Source organism: Somniosus microcephalus, chromosome 9 (genome assembly GCF_052327205.1).
Source record: "Somniosus microcephalus isolate GS21.2 chromosome 9, FLI_Smic_1.0, whole genome shotgun sequence".
Classification (NCBI taxonomy): domain Eukaryota; kingdom Metazoa; phylum Chordata; class Chondrichthyes; order Squaliformes; family Somniosidae; genus Somniosus; species Somniosus microcephalus.
The window spans coordinates 137654026-137670309 of record NC_140995.1 but is presented as its reverse complement, the minus strand read 5'-3'; the positions used below and the strand labels follow the sequence as shown (position 1 = coordinate 137670309).

Sequence of the window (16284 nt, the reverse complement as noted above, 5' to 3'; positions counted from 1 at the left end):
TCCACCTTCACATAACGTTCCTTCCAGCTCCTCTGGTTTCGGAATTCTAGCATCTGACCTATTCCCTTGCACTGGATGCAGACTAGATACAACACTATCCCTAACTGGCAAACCACGAGAATGTGGGAAGCCAGTCTGATCCACGAAGGGACCGCTATGTTATTGAAAATGTCCCACCAGGGTGGAATCACAATATCCAATATCTTAGCCCCTATCTCTACTGTTTTCTGCTCTAGAGTGTAAAAATGTTTCTGTGAAACTTTGACGGCTTTGAGTATTTTGGTAAGGTGTTCAGGGAGAGGGGGAATTTCGTAGCCGAAATGCGCTACGTACTTCTGCAGGTTGGTAAAATTCTCCTTTACAGTGAGGTGAACAGTGGAGGGTTCAGGAATGGGGACAATTCGCTCCTGGGCCACTTGAACTTCTGACTTGGGTTTAAAACAGAAACTGCTGTCACTAACCGGACACCATGCTGGTAGTGGGACGCTCCTGTGGTGACATTGTGTCCCACCTCCTATATATGCTACCTGTGGGGGAACATGGCCTTGTGCCATTGCCTCCATGGTACAATTTATAGGTTTCGCGCCAGCAGCTCTGAACCCGCACTGTGGTTTTGAATAGGCATTCAAGTGCTGGGGACACAGGATTATGTGCGCTCCCCGGCTCCGGCACCCTGAGAGGTCAGTACCTGTCATAGCGTGCTCCCACTTTATGACGTAAGGTGGGACCGCTGTGAAACGAATGTGTGCACTCCCTTGAATGACTCCAATGTTCTCTACCCTGTATACCGGTGTGGGTCGGGCTGTCCTACCCATGACCGGCATCCTAACTACTACTCCCATGATCGTGTGGTTGGACTGCCCACAATCCACTGGGACTGGGTAGGCTTCTGAAGCTAGCCGGAGTTGGCACGGGCTTAATGCATTCTCAAACGGATGGAGGGCTGCGAGGTTCTTGTTGCTGATCCAGGAGGGGTCTAAACCCTGTTTTAAATCCTCCAGATTACTGCGGCCCTCGCCCAGCAACCACGCCCCATACAGCATGCACACCTCGTTCTGCGCAGCCTGGTCAGAAGCATTTCTGTCCTCCCTTATGAGGGCATTTACCGTCATTGCGTGCTTCTCCAACTCCGCTATGATCTCCTTTAAATGGACCGTCATGGCCTGGTCCTCATGCAACTCTGAGCCTACTACTTTGTTCTCATCCAGTAATATCCTCCTTAACTGTGTTTTTAAACCGTTTATCTGGGTCTGCAGCTCTATGTCATCCAAACTGTTGGTGACAGAGGACCCAGTGTTGAACGCAGTAAAAACATCATTCCATACTCCCCTTCTTTGTCTCCCTGCATTGCCCAAAAACTCGCGTGTGTGGTGTACAGTTCGGTTTTGTCAACATTGGCAAAATCGAACTCATAAAACTTCCTGAACATGTCCTTTAATAGGGCCTGGTATAGCTGCTCTGTTTCTTTGGGGCACCACTCCGGTAAATGTACCTCGGTGAGATTTAAAATCACGGAGGCTACCGCATAGTGTACCCCCTGGTACAGCACCTGATCTATAGGCACTAGTACCAGCCCATTCCCTGGTCCCTTGGTGGTGGTGGGACACCCTTCTCTGGGTAACCTCGCCACCTGCGTCGTGGGCAGGGGCTTTCGGGGGCGGGTCACAAGCTCAGTGGCATTGACTGGGATCGGGGAGAATGGAACCGCGCACGCCTTCAGGCTGGTATCCCACTTCATCCCCTCCCTGGTGTCTTGCCACTGCCGGTGGAAAATGATGGATATGCCTGCGGGGCAGACTCTCTCTGACCCCCACATACAGATATAAATCCCTTGATCCGGTTCCCACCACTTGTCCCAACACACACTTAATCCTCCGTGAGTCCCTGTAATCGTCCGGTGGGTATTATTCCCCAACCGTTCCCACTCGACTGCGGGGTTTCTCATATCTTTGCTCAGCTTTCTGAGCCACCACCACCTATCCAGAGGAATGTGTCCCTTGCACGTTAAACATACACGTTTCCCTACGGTGACGCTGACCCTTGTGGTAACGACCTGTACCCTGGGGCACAGGAGGGAGGCCTCCCCGTACGTGAACCCAGTCTGGCTGGAGTACTGAGACGAATTGGACCCCAGCCACCCTGGCCACCTTCCCTCGTGGACGTAGATGGTGGTCTCCTCCGCATCCCATTTCGCTGCTCCAGTCGGTTGCTATAGGTGCTCTCTCCCCCGAGCACCCGTAGATGTGAGAGTCCTCCACGTCGCCCCTTTTTCCCAGGCTCAGTCCGATCAGGGCGAGTAGGATTACGCTCCCCTTCATCCCGAAAGTCTTTCTGCAACAGATACAAAAACATACAGCCAGGTCCCCAAGAGATTCTCTGGCTTGGGCGAAGCATAGTCGGGTCCCGCAACCTCGACTCAAGTATACACACTCTTAGCAGATACTACTTAATTAAAACTACCCATCACCTTACTTAACTTAAGCTAAAACACCCAAACTTAAGCTAAATACCTAAACTTAACAATAACCAAAACTTAAATTACCTAAACTATAAAAATCCGCCGCCCGTCTCCGGGCGGCCAGCCTAATTCCTGGTTGGGCTGCGGCACACTGCTCCCTCCGGCGTGGCCGCACCGTCCTGCACGGTTGGTCCCTCGCCGCCTGCGGCTGCTGGCTGGGGTCCTCTGTCCTTTGACTTCCCCATGCCTCGGGAGGCTGTCCCTTTAAACTGGGGAGCTGGTGACCATGGCTTTCTCGGCTGGGGCGTCCATGGGGACCTTCTAGGTACTTTGGCGGGTGGGGTTTTCTTGGCTGGTTGGCCTTTAACCCGAACCGCTGCCCCCTCCGGTGCGGTCTGTGGGCTCACCACTGCCGCTGGCTGGGGATCTTCCCCCTTAGGTTTAACCTCTCCCGAACCTGCGCTAGGGGCAGGTAACTCTTCGCAGCCCGTTGCTGCAGGCTGAGAGTCTCCACCCCCAGGTCCCGAACCTGGGTCCGGGGCGGGGTCTTCGCCCTCTGGTCCCTCCTCCTCTACACCTGGGTTAGGGGCGGGGTCTTCACCCTCAGGTCCCTCCTCATCTGGATCCCAGAAGAGGTGGGGGGGGGGGGGTGTCCCAATCGGTGGGCGGGATGGCCCCTCCCCTTAAACAAGCCACAGCGCCTGCCCGTGCAGTCTGTGAAATTTTATCCTCAGACCCTACCCCAACTGGCTGTTTTCTCCTCTCAGGTTGAAACAGTTTGCACTGGTTAATATGGAACCATTTGGTGCGCCAAGGCATCTTACCGGCGTATACCATGGGGCTGGCTTTATCTACAATGCTGTAGGGCCCCATGTACAATGGTTCCAAACTTCCTACTCGGGCATAGTTTCTCACCATGACCTGATCTCCTACCTCCCACTCGTGGTGCTTTCGGGGTTCGAGCAGCAATCGGTTACTCCGATGCTGTCTTCCCATGTTCCCAGCCGCCTACTCGTGGACCTGTTTAAGGTGCTCAGAGGTTTTGGGCGAAACTGTTCCGGTTTCCCTCCGTGAGCACCGGGACTAGTACATGGGTGGGGGTCCACATAACCCTGCCAGTCATCTGCTCGTACGGTGAATACCCAGTGCTTTTAGACTGGCTGGCCCTGATCCCCATCAGAACCAACGGTAGGACCTCGGCCCATTTACGGGGCGAGTCCACCATCTCCTTCTGCAACCTTTCCTTTAGGGTCCTATTCATTCTTTCCACAATCCCTGATGACTGTGGGTTGTGGGCCACGTGCCACTTCCCCTCGATGCCTAGCAGCATAAGGGTATTCTGCATCACCTGTCCGGTAAAGTGACTCCCTTGGTCGGACTCCACATACTGTGGTAGTCCCCACCGCAAGAACACTTCCTGGACCAGGATCCTGGCAGTACCCAGAGCTGTGGCCATTCTGCAGGAGAAGGCCTCTACCCATTTCGTGAACACACCCACCAGGACTAGGCAGTATTTATAGTCTCCCTGGGCGGAGGGCAGGGGCCCGATGTAGTCGACCTGTATCGACTGCCATGGTCCCTCTACCCTCCTGGTGTGTCCCATAGGTACCTTCCTTTTGTGGGGGTCAGGGTTATTAGCAGTGCACACAAGACAGCCTGCACAGAACTCGCAGACATCTTCCCTGAGTCCCGGCCACCATCCCGCCTGTTCCACCCGCTGCCAGGTGGTCTCAGGCCCGGGGTGTCCCGCTCCTGGACCCTCATGGGCCAGTTGAAGGAATTCCCTCCGGTGTTGCTGCGGCACAACCACTGTTCCCCCCGGAACAGCATGCCCTCTTTTACGGAGAGGGTTGCTATGCCGTACGGACCCTCTACCCCTTTTCCCTCAGTTACTGCACTGAGGACCGCCTTGAGGACAGGGTCTTGGGCTTGGACCATCTTAAGGTCCGGGACTAACGCTACCCCTGCACTCCCTTGGGTCTCGTCCCTACCTCTGACTGCCGCCATGGGTCTGGACCCGTAGGGGTCCCAGAAAATGCCTGTGCGGGCACCCTCCTTGGCGAGCATGTCAGCCTGCTGGTTGCCCTGGCTGCGGGGTTCTGTGGAGGAATGGGCATTCATCTTGTGGATGAAAATCTCCCCTTCCTCCCCCACTGCTGCTATGATCTTTTCCAGCAGGGGTTTTGCTGTGAGGGGTCTCACGTCAGCGGAGGTGTATCCGCGGCGGGACCAGATGGCCAGGTACTCCGTACACAAATTGCACGTGAACGTGCTGTCCGAGCAAATTGTGTATGGGGTAGGGAAGATTTTGGTGTGTGTAAAGACGTACACTACCGCGGACAGTTCAGCCTGCTGGGCGCTCATGGTGCTGGGGAGCTTAATTGCCAGGGCAATGTTTGTCGCTGGGTCATAAACTCCACACCCCGTGAGGCGCTCGCCAGCAGATACCGTGCTGGAACCGTCTACATAGATCTCGTGGCCTATGGGATGTATCCCGGCCCATAAACCTATGTTCACTTCCCAAACCCCTTCAATGGAACACCAGTGGGCTGCTCCAGGATATACAGGTAGACTATCCTTTATCCGAAAACCTCGGGACCAGCCGAGTTTCGGATAAAGGAGAATTTCGGATTTCGGAAGGTGGGTCAGCGGGGGGTCGTGCGCACGACTTACGCTGACGCTCAGCGTAAGTCAGTCGGGGTCGGCGGGGGTCGGGGTTGGCGGGGCTGGCGGGGTCCGCGGCTGTCGGGGTCCGCGGTTGTCGGGGCTGGCGGGGTCCGCGGCGGGGGGGGGGGGGGGGGGTCGGCGGTTGTCGGGGCTGGCGGGGGGGGGGGGGTCGGCGGGGGGTCGTGCGCACGACTTACCCTTTATCCGAACTTCCGCAACCGGAACCCTCTAAAAACCGAAGGTTTTTTCGTTCAGTGTAAGTCGTACGCACGACTTACGGTGAACGAAAAAACCTTCGGTTTTTAGAGGGTTTCGGTTTTCGGAAGTCCGGATAAAGGGTAGTCTACCTGTACCAGGTTGGCTGTGAGCTTTGGCTCGCAGAGACCCTTCACCTTGAGATCCATCTATGAGAGGAGGAGGGTCCAGCGAGCAATGCGGGCACTGCTCACTGTTCCATCCTTGATCCTCCCATCCAGAAGCATCTGGGTGGGTGTGTGATGGGTGAGGAGGGTGATGGGAGAGGTGCCTGTGAAGATCAGTGATCTTTTCACAGCCCAATGTGTGGCCAAGAGGTGCCTCTCACAATTGGAGTAGCTCCTTTCCACATCTGCGAGTATCCTAGAGGAGTAGACCACCGGCCTTCCCCTGCCGTGCCGCTCTTGCAGCAGCACAGCACTCAGGCTATCCCCACTGGCTGCCACCTCCAGGAAAAACTCTTTCCCCCCCATCTATGGCCCCTAAAGCTGGTGCGGTCTGCAAGTCTTTCTTGAGCCTGACGAATGCTGCCTGGCAACCCTCATCCCAAAGCCACTCCACTCCCTTGTGTAGGAGTCGGAGCAGAGGGGCTGCGGTGGCTGCATAGTCCTCAATAAAGTCTCTGCAGTACCCGGTTAGCCCTAGAAATGACCTCACACCCGTGACTGCGTTGGGGACCGGTAACTCCTGTACCGCTTCCCTCCTAGCCTTATCTATGGCCCTTTCTCCAGCGGGGACGGTCAGACCTAGGAATTTCACCTCCTGCTGGCCGATCTGTACTTTCTTGGGGTTTACTTTAAAACCCTTTTGCCTGAGCAGCTCCAGCAGTTCGGCCAAGCTCCTCTCTTGAATCAGTGAACAGGAGCAGGTCATCCACATATTGGACCAACTGTCTGGGCTGGCTAAAATCCTTTAAACTGTTTGCTATGCACTGATGGAAAATGCTGGGGCTGTTGTGGAAGCCCTGCGGCAAGCAGTTCCACGTGTACTGTTGCCCTTTAAACGTAAAGGCAAACTTGTACTGATCCTTCCTTCGTAAAGGGATGGACCAAAACCCGTTGGAAATATCCAGCACCGTGAAAGTGGTCGCGGATGCTGGAATACTTCCTATCAGGTCGGCAACTGGGTGCACAGGCTGGGATGTTACTATTGAGCACCCGATAGTCCACCATAGCCCTCCAGGAATTGTCCGGCTTTCTAACTGGCCACAATGGAGAGTTTACGTGGGTGGCTATCGGTCTCAGGACTCCCTGCTGTACTAATGAGGACATGGCTGCTTCCATGTCTGGCTCCACTTCCCTGGGGAAGTTATACTGTTTCTGTGGTCGGGCCATGGGGTCCCCGTCTACGCTGACCTCAAACCCGTTGACCCTCCCGCAGTCATGTTTGTGTGTGGCAAATGTGGCCAGGTGGGCCTGCACAAATGCCTGGAACTCCTGTGGGGTGTTGCTGACCATAAGCTCGAGGTTATAACCCTCTTTGGGCTTCATGGTGCATAAGGTCCCCTTCCTTTCCTTTCCTGGGATCATTACTATCTCACCGTCCTTTCCTTTACCTGCCCCCCATAGGCAATGATTTCTCAAATCTATTAGGATCCCGTGGCATACAATAAAGTCGGCTCCCAGGACCCCTCTTCCACCCTCCACTTCCCATTTCATCAGGACACAGGTCCACTTAGAGCGGAGCAGTCCTAAACGAATGGCAAGCGGGATGGAAAACGAGCCAGCCTGTTCTTTGCCTGTGAACCCCGACAGACTGTATGGGACCCCGTTAGATAGAGGCGAGGTGGAGGGGTTAGCTGAGTAGACCACGGTGCATGATGCCCCCGTGTCTAACAGATAGGTCCCCGTCACCTTTTCTACCTCCATCTCCAAGAGGGGTCTTTTCCATTCATCGTACCGGAGAGAACACAGGTAAACAGGCTGCGCTGGCTCTAGTCAGGGCTGTTGGTTGGGTGGGGCTGACGGGGTCAGAGCACCGGTAGCAGCTGCTACTCTCCCCTGGCCAGTCAATAAGGACCTCATGGTGTCCAAAAGTGACTCGACCTCTGCGGGAGGGATTCCTACCCCCGCCTTTTGGGCTGGGGCTGTGGAATTCTTTCCCTTGTTATCTTTCCAAGGATTTTTGCACTCCTTCCGCCAGTGACCATCCTTCCCGCACCCGTAACAATTCGTCTTTGTGTTGGGGGGGGGGGGGGGGTTATTCCCTTCCTGGTGCCACTCTTTCCTACCCGGTCCGGGTTTTACCTCATGCACCTTCCCCTTAGGTGGGTATGCATCGGTTCCCCTACCATTTTTATAGGCTAGAGTCAACTGTCTGATCACCGTAAGTTCGGTGGTCTGGGGGTTCTTGGGGTCGAACCAGACTTCTGCCTTGGCCCGGACCTGTGGCAAGCTGTTCGCCACCAGGCAACGTAACCAATGGGCCAGGGGATCCCCGTTCAGCGGCCCCGGACAGGCCCTCCGGTATACCGGCCATAACCGGTCCGCGAAAGCCTGCGGGGTTTCCCCCGCTAGCTGGACCGTCTTCTGCACACGGGAGAAAGGACTTCCCTCATTCATCCCCATGGCCTCCAGAACTGAATCCCTGAGCTCCTCATACCCGCTCTGCCCCTTCTTACACTCGTCAGAGAGGGATTGGAGGAGTCTACTCTCCAGGGAGAATAGCAGCATCTTGGCCTGCTCAGCAGCATCACAGTCGTTGATGCTGGCTGCCTGCTCTATGTCCCTGAAGTGGATCGAGGGTTCTCCCTTTTCGGACAGCTTCGGGATGTCACCATAGCCCTAAGCTGTTGGGTGATATAGGGTAATACGAACTGGTTTTGGAGGGGTCCCTCATCGTCGCCATTGACGGGTGGGCCGAACCTCCGATGCCGGGCTGGGCACATCGGTCCCAGCTCCGACCTCTCTGGCGGGGTTTGCTCCACCTCTGCTTCCACCTCTGGCTCCACCCCCCCTTGCTGCCAAACCTCGCTGAAACTTGGTGCTACGGGTGGTGGTCGTGAGACCTCCTGTCCCTCAACCGGGCCGTCCCTGGGCACTACCGGTGATGTTTGAACTGTCCTCCCCTCGTTCCCCATAAAATCCGCTTGATCTGCCTTCGGGCTTATAAGGCATACCATGCCTTTTGCCTTCCTGAGGGCCCGGCTCAGATTTTCTATCCGCTCTTTGCAGGGGCCGTGGTCTGCCTCCTCAAACCCCTGTTCGCTCGCTAACTTGTAAGCTGCCTTTACCTCCTGTACTTTCTCTTCTTGTTCCCTAACTTGCCTTGCCAAGCGGGCGTTCTTTTCCCGCAACCTTAACTCATTTCCCTTGGCTTCGGTGACTTGGCACTGTAGGTATTCCAACTGGGCCTTGTGTTCTCCCATTAAATACACTCTCTCCTGATTCAAGGCCTGCAATGCTACCAATATCTTCTCCCCTGCTAGAGCCTTATCCTGGATCTCCAGGGCTGACTCCTTTAACTCGGCTGCCTGTGCTGCAACGAGCCCATCCAAAAGCTGGACCTGCTTTTTGAAACACATCAGCCAGACTGCCTTTTCTAAGGACTTCTTGTGTTCCTTTCCCTCTGTCCACTTAGCTGCTGCATCTACCGGACGCCCAGCCCTTAACAGAGTGGTGATCCACTTCTTAGTGATATTCACCTTGCTAAACACATAATCAGAAATCCTTTCATCCATCATGGTTTGCTCATCCGAACCATTGTCTACAGTATCGCAACCCTGTTGCCGCTGTCCTGCCGTGGTCGCCATTTTCTGTAGGGGGTGGCGTGTGCCCAGTCAGTTATGCCCCTGACTGCCTGTGAGCGGTTCGAATCGCTCCCACACCCCTGGGTTCTCGACACCGGACTTAGGTACAGGCGGTGATACAGAAAACGAGTAGACAAGTGGTTTGGATGTGAGAAAACCAAGATTTTATTAAAACACAAGTAAGAATTACAAATACTGAGAAGTCACTATGTAGTTACAGGCTTATCAAAAGAATCTACTTAAATGGGAATGGGGAACACACTGCACATCGAGGGAACACACATTAACAAAATCCCTTCACCCTTATCCCACCTATAATACTGAACTAGATTAAGCTAAGAGGGGCCAGGAATTCATGCTCACCAAGTCCAAATCTGCTGAGTTATAACGGTTGTGGTGTTTTGGGGTTCGCTCTTTGTGCTCTATGGAGCTTGCCGTCATCACGTGGTCTCAGGGCGCGGCAAGGGCGTCGTCCCGGTAAAGTACCCAGAGATTAAAGTCTTTGCTTGGGTACTTTACCTCGCAGGGATGATGGTTCTTCTTCTTCTTCGGGTAGCGGTTGAATGTTGCATGAAGATAGTCGAAGGTCGGCTGGATTGAAGGCCCGATTATTCGAAGCGTTCTTCAATCTTCTTCGAAATCATCTTGTCTGATTTCATCTCATCTCGTCGCCTGGCCTGCCCGCGTTCGCCTGGTGCTGTGCCGGCGTCCCCGATGGATTTGGGGAAGCCACGGGCAGTGGCTAGGTGGCAAGCGCAGGAGGAAGAGAGAGCGGCGCCAGCAAGAGCAACGTGGCTACCAATGGGCCTATAATTATACTCCCATTGAAAACCCTTATCTGCGCGCCAAATCAGGTCAGTCTATTGTCCAACTTTTGGCGGGCTGTTTTAAATGATTATACCAATCTAAGTTAACTGGCTTTAGATGGCCGTTTATCGCACCTAATGGCCCCAATGTCCGGGTTATATTGTCATTAATGCCTTTTAATCAGCCTGTCCAGCTTTGGTGGCTCCCTTGAGCTGTTTCCAATTATTTATGCGGACAAACTAATGGCCTTACGCTTAGGCCTAACTGGGCTGATCTGTTTCGATCTGACGCAATGCATATTCAATGTTTGCCTAGCTGTCTGGCTTTTCAAACCCAAAGCTCTTTTCACAGAAATGCATTTTAAGTTTCGATTTCCCAAAGCTGCCGGTTTGTGCTACAGAGTCCAAGCTTTTAAAATCTTACAGGCTTTTGGTCGCAAGGTGCGGACGCCATCTTTTTGGGTACCCGTTTTAAATTGCCCATACAGGGTCCCCTTTATTAATAACCTTGGGGGAATGTGGGAATTTTGAGAACCTTACAAAACCCAATAGCAGATGGGAACCTGTTGTGTATGTACCTTTGAGAGAGAACTGCTTTTATACTGTAGTACCGGCAGTGACCACACCTGTATATAAAGCCGTAGCAGGCGTCTGTGTGGTGTATGTGCTTTTAAGAGCCCCTGTGTACTGTAATGCCGGTAATGGCCACTCGGGCTATATAAGCCTGTATAGTGTCTTGCATCTGTTAGTTCACCTCCAGACTTTGTTCAGTAAACACCTGTAAACCAACTCCTGCATTCCGTGTCTTCATTAACACACGGATACAACATTCTGTACTTTCAGTTCCAGCATACCCTCTATTCAGTAAACACCTGTTATTACCGTTCTCCTGCAGTCCGTGTGTTATTGATACGCGGACACTACACTGGCGACGAGCAGGTTCGAACTCACCTGCAGTACTTCATCACCTCACGGGGTTCCATCCCTGAAAAGAAGCTTCTTGGAGGTCGAAGTCAGAGCAACGGGTGTCGACCGCGGGCAACCGCCCAGTGATCCATCGGAGTTCAGAGAATCGCAGGGGAGGCTGTGGAGAGCTGGGCTTGGCTCCCCAGTCAAGGTGTTCCAGCAAATCGTGCTGGTAGCAGGTAGTGCGCTGACCCTTCCGGACTGCGGCGGGCTTGAGCTCGATCGAGCGGCTCTGCAAAGGGGCCGTGCAGCGTCGTCGGGAAGGAAAAGAGAGAGGGTGGAGCGCACAGGGCGCGGTCGGTGCGCAAGAGCCGGGCAGCGTTAGAGAAAATAAAATGAGGGGAAGGAAAAGAGACGCGCAGTGGACAGCGTCGAAGAAGAATAAAACTACGGAATTTAACTAACAAAAGAGAGACGCGCCGAAGCCGCGGGGCGCTGCCATTACTATTTAGAACGCTAGGAGCAGCATTGGCAGCAAGGGGAAGAAGGAAAAGCGTGGGAGGCGCCATTTTAATCCATTGGGGAAGAAGGAAAAGCGCGGGAGGCGCCATTTTAAACCACCCAAGATGCCGAAGAGTGGCAGTATCACTGCTTTCGACAACGAAGTAGAAGACTGGACCACGTATGTGGAAAGAATTGAAGTGTACTGCAAGGCAAATATGAGGTGGCCGATGGAAAGAAGGCATCGGTATTATTAAATTTGATGGGCGCGAGAACGTACGGCCTATTGCGGAATTTAATTACCCCAGCTAAACCAATGGAGAAAAGCTTTGAAGAGATTGTCAATATCTTACAGGAACATCTAAACCCTACACCGCTGCTGATAGCAGAAAGATTCAAGTTCCATAAAAGAAACCAGCACAAAGATGAGAGCAATGCTGACTATCTTACGGAACTACGCAAGTTATCGAAGCACTGCCAGTTCGGAGCAGGACTGGCAGATACCTTAAGGGATAAGTTTGTCTGCGGGCTCCAGAGTGAAGGAACCCAGAAACGACTTTCGGAAAAGGACCCGACGCTAGAAAAGGCTTTCAGCGTGGCAGTATCCTACGAAGCAGCAGCACGGGGAGCTGCGGAAATACAACAGAAACCGCAGAATATAGCACCAACGAAATGGTATATGGAGCAGAAAAGTGCTATCGCTGCGGCAGAACAACCCATGACCAGAAGGACTGCTGGTTTAAGGACAAAGTATGCAGGCAATGTGGAAAAGTGGGACACATAGCAAGAGTCTGCAGGTCGGGGAAAAAAAACCAACACTAAAAGAACTACTAAGGAAAAGTACAAGAAAGTAAAAAAAATGACAGACAGTAGTTCAGAAGATCAGGAGAGTGATAATGACTCCGGGAGCAGGAGACTAAGTTGTCTAAAGATACACAACGTGATCGCAAAGGAGGATCACCGAACCATTTGGGTCACCCTCATGATGGCAGGGTCCCAAGAAAAGATGGAATTGGACACAGGATCAGCCCTGTCATGAGTCGACGAGACTATGTGCGGCTATTCTCACACATACCCTTGAAGGACACGTCCATTGTCTTGAAGACATATACGGGGCAAAAAGTCTACCCCAGAGGAAAAATAAGGGTGCCCGTTAAATACAACGGCAAGGAAACACAGAAACTGTATCTATATATACTACAAGATGGAGGACCACCATTATTGGGACGTGAATGGATCCGAAAAATACAATTGGATTGGCATTCCATTCAGGCGCTAATTGTAGCTGACAAAAAGGATGATGACGCCACACCTGGACGACTGTCAAAAATTCTAACTGACGCGAAAGAGGTGTTCCAACAAGGACTTGGGACTCTAAAAGAAGTAACAGCAACGATAAAAATTGAAGATAACGCAAACCCAAAATTTAAGGCCAGACCGGTACCGTACGCAATCCGCCCAGCCGTCGAAGCAGTGCTGGAGAGTCTGGAGCGTTCGGGTGTGCTGTCCAAGGTGGACTGGAGCGAGTGGGCCACACCCATCGTTCCTGTAATGAAGAAATCATTGAGCAGCACGCCTGGGGAACCGAAGAAGGTTCGCATCTGTGGGGACTATAAGGTAACTGTGAACCCAGTCCTGCACACGGTACAATATCCACTTCCACGGATAGAAGATATTTTCGCCTCACTATCTGGAGGGAAACGCTTTACGAAGATTGATCTGGCCCAAGCGTATCTACAAATGGAGGTAGAAGAAGCATCTAGAAAATACCTCACGATAAACACTCACAAAGGTCTTTACCAGTACAACCGACTGGTATTCGGGGTAGCATCAGCTCCGGCTATTTGGCAGCGGGCGATGGAACAAGTCCTGCAAGGGATCCCGGGGACCCAGTGTTATTTGGACGACATCCTGGTTACGGGTGAAAATGACAGTGAACACCTTGCCAACCTGGAGCAGGTGCTCACTAGATTACAAGAATATGGGCTACGAGCCAACCGCCCCAAATGCGAGTTTTTCAGGAAACAAATCTCGTATTGTGGCCACATGATTGATGAGGAGGGGTTACATAAGTCCCCAGACAAGATTGAGGCAGTAGTCAAGGCTCCAGCACCGGAAAATGTGTCGCAACTGAGGTCATTCTTCGGGTTGGTGAACTACTACCATAAGTTCTTGCCAAATTTATCTACAATTCTGCACCCACTGAACGCCCTGCTGCAAACTGGAGTAACATGGAAATGGAGTGATGAGTGTAAGCGTGCCTTTCAGAAATGTAAATGCCTAATCACTTCAAAAGAAGTATTGGCTCACTACAATCCAACACTACCGATTCGGTTAGCATGTGATGCGTCTCCCTACGGCATTGGAGCGGTGCTGTCACACAAATTCCTTGACGGTTCAGAGAGGCCAATAGCCTTTGCATCACGCTCGTTAACCTCAGCCAAGCGTAACTACGCCCAGATTGACAGGGAGGCCCTCAGCCTGGTGTGGGGGGTGAAGAAGTTCAATCACTATCTGCATGGGCAGAAATTCACCCTACTGACTGATCATCAGCCTCTTGTCTCCATTTTTAACCCAATGAAGGGCGTTCCGGTGATGACGGCGCAACGGCTGCAAAGATGGTCCCTTTTTCTAGGGGCACATCAATACGACATAGAGTACAAGGGTACGAAACAGCATGGAAACGCTGATGGGCTGTCGCGCCTACTGTTGCCTACGGTGGAGGGAGCACCTGCAGTGGACCCTGTTGAGATATTCCATTCAACCATAGTCGAATGTCTACCTGTTACAAACTCAAGTATAGAGAAGGAAACCCGAAATGACCCGACACTCTCTTGGGTCAATGATGATGGTGAAGGGATGGCCAGCACATGGCGACTCACTGTTGCCAGCATTCTCGCCAAGGAGAGAACAGCTGTCAGTGTGCCGGGGGACCTTGATGTGTGGATCCCGAGTGGTAATTCCACCCAAGTTGAGAGATAGAGTGCTCGATGAGCTTCATGAGGGTCATCTGGGAGGGGTAAAAATGAAGAGCCTAGCCAGGGCGTTTGTGTGGTGGCCGGGAATCGATAAAGAAATCGAGGATATGACCAAGAGATGCACAGGATGCCAGAAAGTCCAAAACGCTCCACCACAGGCCCCGCTACACCCATGGGAGTGGCCCTCATCTCCATGGCAACAGGTACACATTGACTTTGCTGGTCCATTTATGGACTCAATGTTTTTAATCGCCGTGGATGCACATTTGAAATGGCCAGAGGTCATCAAAATGTCCTCCACCACCACGGAGAAAACTATTGCAGTCCTACGGACCATCTTCGCCAGGAATGGCTTGCCAGAACAGATTTGCTCCGACAATGGACCACAGTCGGGCAGCACGGTGGCATAGTGGTTAGCACTGTTGCCTCACAGCGCCAGGGACCCGGGTTCGAATCCGGCCTCAGGTGACTGTCTGTGTGGAGTTTGCACATTCTCCCCGTGTTTGCGTGGGTTTTCTCCGGGTGCTCCGGTTTCCTCCCACAGTCCAAAGATGTGCGGGTTAGGTTGATTGGCTATGATAAAAATTGACCCTTAGTGTTAGGGGGATTAAATACGTGGGGTTACGGGGATAGGGTGGGATATGTGTTGGTGTAGGGGTTACGGGGATCAGGTGGGATATGTGTCGGTGCAGGCTCGATGGGCCGAAATGGCCTCTATCTGTACTGTGAGGATTCTGTGATTCTGAGTTTGTGTCCGAGGATTTCCGGAGGTTTTTGAGGAATAATGGGGTAAAACATTACACATCTGCCCCATATCATCCAGCCACAAATGGATTGGCTGAGAGGCTTGTTCAGACCTTTAAAAAAGCAATAAAGGCGATGTATAACGACGACATACCACAACACAAGGTGGATAATTTCTTGTTTGCTTACCGGAATGCGACACATGCAGTCACCAACCAAGCTCCAGCCATAATGTTCTTTAACCGAAGGTTAAGATGTCGCCTGGATTTGCTCAAACCAAACATAAGACGAGATGTTGAGGATAAGCAATTCCAGCACATCAATGAGAAGCCAACCATGAGCTTCATGATAGGGCAACCAGTCTTGGCCCGCGACTACCGAACAGAAAAATGGCAGCCAGGAACGATATGCACACAGCAGGGACCACTAATGTACACAGTGGACGTTGGAGAGAGCATCGTGAGACGCCATGCTGACCAGATTCTAGAGTCACAGGAACAAGTTAAACCCATACCACGAGCATGCGCACCTGGTGATGAACCCGAAGTACAGATTGCGTCTACCTCAGAATCAGTGGTATTGGAAGCTGACGAACCAACCAATGACAATGAGCCAGAATCGACTCCGCCGCAAGAACAGGATACTCGAGAAAGGCGCTATCCAGACAGGATCAGGAAGCCTCCTCAAAGACTGAATTTATAAATGATTACTTCAGTTGATGTATATAGTACAGAGAAAATTGTAATTGTAATTAGTTATTATTTAATTGTTAAATGAATGTTATGTACTGTTTATCTAAAAGGGGAGGAATTGTTGTGTATGTACCTTTAAGAGAGAACTGCTTTTATACTGTAGTACCGGCAGTGACCACACCTGTATATAAAGCCGTAGCAGGCTTCTGTACTTTCAGTTCCAGCATACCCTCTATTCAGTAAACACCTGTTATTACCGTTCTCCTGCAGTCCGTGTACATAAGAACATAAAAAATAGGAGCAGGAGTAGGCCAATCGGCCCCTCGAGCCTGCTCCGCCATTCAATAAGATCATGGCTGATCTGATCCTAACTGCCAATCTACTATCACAGAATTAGACACATGAAATAGGAGCAGGATCAGGCTACACGGCCCCTGGGCCCACTCCGCTACCCACAGGGCCATGACCGATCCGAACCTAGACTCATGTCCAAATTCCTGCCTGCTCCCCGTAACCCTTAATTCCCTGT

The 16284-nt window shown here is 52.3% G+C and overlaps 1 protein-coding gene across 12 annotated transcripts in view; it reads right to left on the bottom strand.

Annotated features, from left to right (window-relative positions):
* Window positions 1-16284, bottom strand: part of tbc1d32 (TBC1 domain family, member 32) — a 404895-nt gene that overhangs the window by 387553 nt on the left and 1058 nt on the right. The gene's annotated exons all lie outside the window — the stretch shown is intronic.